Source organism: Euprymna scolopes, chromosome 45 (assembly GCF_053919585.1).
Source record: "Euprymna scolopes isolate OS-2025 chromosome 45, ASM5391958v1, whole genome shotgun sequence".
NCBI classification, from domain to species: Eukaryota; Metazoa; Mollusca; class Cephalopoda; order Sepiida; family Sepiolidae; genus Euprymna; species Euprymna scolopes.
In genome coordinates, this window is record NC_136526.1 from 6,769,231 (window position 1) to 6,775,193 (window position 5,963).

A 5,963-nucleotide genomic window follows, 5' to 3' on the forward strand; every position below is an offset into this window, starting at 1 on the left:
ATTTTGTTATGTTAAATGGTTTAGCGTCTCGCATTCTCGTAAGAAAAATTGAATTAATCTATTAGTAAAATAGAGTTATCTCCCTTGAACCAATAACAAAAGCCTAATTATTTTATTACTGAGAACATCGACCTGAAAGAATAGTTGGAAATGACTTATATACTATACATTACGACCATGTAATTATACAGCCATCTGCCTTGAAAATGCTGCTGTCAAACCTGATAGAGTTATATGGAATAAGTCAGAGAGAGTTGCAACCTTGGTTGAAGTGAGTGTCCCTAATGATGAAGGTCTGGACAGAGCTGAAAGGGCCCTCTTGAACTTTAAGGAAACTAAAATATGAAGAAAAAATGGAACGAAGTCGTATTACACCGGTTGAAAGAATTAATCACCCCCTTCCACAAACCTCGAAAGCCGTTCTTAACACGGGGAGGTTGAGGGTGTTCATTCCGAAAGCCGGTTTTAACATGGGAGGGTTAGAGTGTTTATAATATGCTGGGGAGAGTCGTAAAATTAACGAAGTTGCTATTTATTATTTATTGTAAAAATTGCTTAAATTTATTTATTTGACAAAAAAAAAATGGCCCTCTTGCACTTTAAGGAAACAAAAATATGAAGATTAAAAGGGAACAGCAGTCGTTTGACACCGGTTGAAAGAATGCAATTTGATTGGATAGAGAAATATTGACGTCATTACTATGAAATATTGATAGAATTTAAAAATTGAAATTATTGGAAAATAATTTAATAACTAAGTATTTAATAATTAACAGTATAAAAATAATATTGTAAAAGAATTTTCTAATTTTTTTTTAAGTTGAGATAGAATTTAAAAATTGAAATTATTGTAAAAAGAACTTAATAATAGTATAAAAAATAATTAATGTAAAAGAATTTTTAAAGAATTAGTCATTTAATTAACACAATTCGATCGCCTATTTATAGTGAACTATCTTACTTTTATTTTAAATTTAAAAAAGTTAGTTGGTCGACCTAGACGAGAGGATCCAAAATGGCCGACCAGGACTGAGATATGACACGTGCCGTTGTTTCCTTAATAAATTATTTCAGTTAGAGCCGATGAATTGTCAGATATTTTTTTTTTTTTTACTTCGTTTTGTTTTGGTAAGGTTTCATTATTATTTAACATTTATTTGTGTGTAAGTTGCTATTTATTAGTATAAGCTCGAGCCGTTGTTTCCTTAATAAATTATTTCAGCTAGAGCCGATGAATTGTCAGATATTTTTTTTTTTTTTACTTCGTTTTGTTTTGGTAAGGTTTCATTATTATTTAACATTTATTTGTGTGTAAGTTGCTATTTATTAGTATAAGCTCGAGCCGTTGTTTCCTTAATAAATTATTTCAGCTAGAGCCGATGAATTGTCAGATATTTTTTTTTTTTTTACTTCGTTTTGTTTTGGTAAGGTTTCATTATTATTTAACATTTATTTGTGTGTAAGTTGCTATTTATTAGTATAAGCTCGAGCCGTTGTTTCCTTAATAAATTATTTCAGCTAGAGCCGATGAATTGTCAGATATTTTTTTTTTTTTTACTTCGTTTTGTTTTGGTAAGGTTTCATTATTATTTAACATTTATTTGTGTGTAAGTTGCTATTTATTAGTATAAGCTCGAGCCGTTGTTTCCTTAATAAATTATTTCAGCTAGAGCCGATGAATTGTCAGATATTTTTTTTTTTTTTACTTCGTTTTGTTTTGGTAAGGTTTCATTATTATTTAACATTTATTTGTGTGTAAGTTGCTATTTATTAGTATAAGCTCGAGCCGTTGTTTCCTTAATAAATTATTTCAGCTAGAGCCGATGAATTGTCAGATATTTTTTTTTTTTTTACTTCGTTTTGTTTTGGTAAGGTTTCATTATTATTTAACATTTATTTGTGTGTAAGTTGCTATTTATTAGTATAAGCTCGAGCCGTTGTTTCCTTAATAAATTATTTCAGCTAGAGCCGATGAATTGTCAGATATTTTTTTTTTTTTTACTTCGTTTTGTTTTGGTAAGGTTTCATTATTATTTAACATTTATTTGTGTGTAAGTTGCTATTTATTAGTATAAGCTCGAGCCGTTGTTTCCTTAATAAATTATTTCAGCTAGAGCCGATGAATTGTCAGATATTTTTTTTTTTTTTACTTCGTTTTGTTTTGGTAAGGTTTCATTATTATTTAACATTTATTTGTGTGTAAGTTGCTATTTATTAGTATAAGCTCGAGCCGTTGTTTCCTTAATAAATTATTTCAGCTAGAGCCGATGAATTGTGTGTAAGTTGCTATTTATTAGTATAAGCTCGAGCCGTTGTTTCCTTAATAAATTATTTCAGCTAGAGCCGATGAATTGTCAGATATTTTTTTTTTTTTTACTTCGTTTTGTTTTGGTAAGGTTTCATTATTATTTAACATTTATTTGTGTGTAAGTTGCTATTTATTAGTATAAGCTCGAGCCGTTGTTTCCTTAATAAATTATTTCAGCTAGAGCCGATGAATTGTCAGATATTTTTTTTTTTTTTACTTCGTTTTGTTTTGGTAAGGTTTCATTATTATTTAACATTTATTTGTGTGTAAGTTGCTATTTATTAGTATAAGCTCGAGCCGTTGTTTCCTTAATAAATTATTTCAGCTAGAGCCGATGAATTGTCAGATATTTTTTTTTTTTTTTTACTTCGTTTTGTTTTGGTAAGGTTTCATTATTATTTAACATTTATTTGTGTGTAAGTTGCTATTTATTAGTATAAGCTCGAGCCGTTGTTTCCTTAATAAATTATTTCAGCTAGAGCCGATGAATTGTCAGATATTTTTTTTTTTTTTACTTCGTTTTGTTTTGGTAAGGTTTCATTATTATTTAACATTTATTTGTGTGTAAGTTGCTATTTATTAGTATAAGCTCGAGCCGTTGTTTCCTTAATAAATTATTTCAGCTAGAGCCGATGAATTGTGTGTAAGTTGCTATTTATTAGTATAAGCTCGAGCCGTTGTTTCCTTAATAAATTATTTCAGCTAGAGCCGATGAATTGTCAGATATTTTTTTTTTTTTTACTTCGTTTTGTTTTGGTAAGGTTTCATTATTATTTAACATTTATTTGTGTGTAAGTTGCTATTTATTAGTATAAGCTCGAGCCGTTGTTTCCTTAATAAATTATTTCAGCTAGAGCCGATGAATTGTCAGATATTTTTTTTTTTTTTACTTCGTTTTGTTTTGGTAAGGTTTCATTATTATTTAACATTTATTTGTGTGTAAGTTGCTATTTATTAGTATAAGCTCGAGCCGTTGTTTCCTTAATAAATTATTTCAGCTAGAGCCGATGAATTGTCAGATATTTTTTTTTTTTTTTACTTCGTTTTGTTTTGGTAAGGTTTCATTATTATTTAACATTTATTTGTGTGTAAGTTGCTATTTATTAGTATAAGCTCGAGCCGTTGTTTCCTTAATAAATTATTTCAGCTAGAGCCGATGAATTGTCAGATATTTTTTTTTTTTTTACTTCGTTTTGTTTTGGTAAGGTTTCATTATTATTTAACATTTATTTGTGTGTAAGTTGCTATTTATTAGTATAAGCTCGAGCCGTTGTTTCCTTAATAAATTATTTCAGCTAGAGCCGATGAATTGTGTGTAAGTTGCTATTTATTAGTATAAGCTCGAGCCGTTGTTTCCTTAATAAATTATTTCAGCTAGAGCCGATGAATTGTCAGATATTTTTTTTTTTTTTACTTCGTTTTGTTTTGGTAAGGTTTCATTATTATTTAACATTTATTTGTGTGTAAGTTGCTATTTATTAGTATAAGCTCGAGCCGTTGTTTCCTTAATAAATTATTTCAGCTAGAGCCGATGAATTGTCAGATATTTTTTTTTTTTTTACTTCGTTTTGTTTTGGTAAGGTTTCATTATTATTTAACATTTATTTGTGTGTAAGTTGCTATTTATTAGTATAAGCTCGAGCCGTTGTTTCCTTAATAAATTATTTCAGCTAGAGCCGATGAATTGTGTGTAAGTTGCTATTTATTAGTATAAGCTCGAGCCGTTGTTTCCTTAATAAATTATTTCAGCTAGAGCCGATGAATTGTCAGATATTTTTTTTTTTTTTACTTCGTTTTGTTTTGGTAAGGTTTCATTATTATTTAACATTTATTTGTGTGTAAGTTGCTATTTATTAGTATAAGCTCGAGCCGTTGTTTCCTTAATAAATTATTTCAGCTAGAGCCGATGAATTGTCAGATATTTTTTTTTTTTTTACTTCGTTTTGTTTTGGTAAGGTTTCATTATTATTTAACATTTATTTGTGTGTAAGTTGCTATTTATTAGTATAAGCTCGAGCCGTTGTTTCCTTAATAAATTATTTCAGCTAGAGCCGATGAATTGTCAGATATTTTTTTTTTTTTTACTTCGTTTTGTTTTGGTAAGGTTTCATTATTATTTAACATTTATTTGTGTGTAAGTTGCTATTTATTAGTATAAGCTCGAGCCGTTGTTTCCTTAATAAATTATTTCAGCTAGAGCCGATGAATTGTCAGATATTTTTTTTTTTTTTACTTCGTTTTGTTTTGGTAAGGTTTCATTATTATTTAACATTTATTTGTGTGTAAGTTGCTATTTATTAGTATAAGCTCGAGCCGTTGTTTCCTTAATAAATTATTTCAGCTAGAGCCGATGAATTGTGTGTAAGTTGCTATTTATTAGTATAAGCTCGAGCCGTTGTTTCCTTAATAAATTATTTCAGCTAGAGCCGATGAATTGTCAGATATTTTTTTTTTTTTTACTTCGTTTTGTTTTGGTAAGGTTTCATTATTATTTAACATTTATTTGTGTGTAAGTTGCTATTTATTAGTATAAGCTCGAGCCGTTGTTTCCTTAATAAATTATTTCAGCTAGAGCCGATGAATTGTGTGTAAGTTGCTATTTATTAGTATAAGCTCGAGCCGTTGTTTCCTTAATAAATTATTTCAGCTAGAGCCGATGAATTGTCAGATATTTTTTTTTTTTTTACTTCGTTTTGTTTTGGTAAGGTTTCATTATTATTTAACATTTATTAATACATGAGATATTTCTTCCTAACTGAAATAATTTATTAAGGAAACAACGGCACGTGTCATATCTCAGTCCTGGTCGGCCATTTTGGATCCTCTCGTCTAGGTCGACCAGTTAGTTAGTTCCAGCAAACGAGCAATTTCCAATATTTGAAGAATTTTACGTAAATTGAGCACCCACACGTTGACGCTCCTCCAACAAAAATTCGGCAAATGTGTATTTCAGCGGCGTAAAATTAAGTTTTACACTAGTGGTGGACATAAAGTGGGTGATCATTATACGTCAAATTATCATAGAAAAGTGATCCCCCACTTTCTTTAAACTAACATTTTTTTCATATCGTGGAAACTACTCGTTTGCTGGAATTTTAAACGTTATTTTCGTTTTCAAATACCTCAAAAACTTATAAATGTCTTAATTTTCCAAGTTTTTTTTTTTTCTAGTGTGAAAAGTCGATTGTCTGCCCCTTGCCTATCTTATATTCCAAACATTCCCAATAGGTGTCGCTAGCAGTGTATCATTCAAAAACAAGATGACGTGAAGTTTTTCTTCGATAAAATGTCTCATAATATTTGATTTTCTTAAATGAAAAAAAAAAAACTACTTGATCGATTTACGTGATTTTTGGAATATGGCATTTTCATGCAGTGACAAGTACGTACATTATAAAGATGTTTTTTTCAGATTTTTATAGTAAAAAAAGATTACTTGTGGACTTTTATAGACTTGCACCAAAAAATAATATTGTAAAAGAATTTTTAAAAGATGGTCATATTTAAGTAACAATATTCGATCGATGTTTATCATTTTATTCATAAAATTACGTTTAGAAATGGTTTAAAAAATTGTTTTAAAAATTTCTGCGTTAATAAAAATCATTTATTTAAAAAAAAAATCTGTTTTCTAATATTGTCAATTTGATTATTC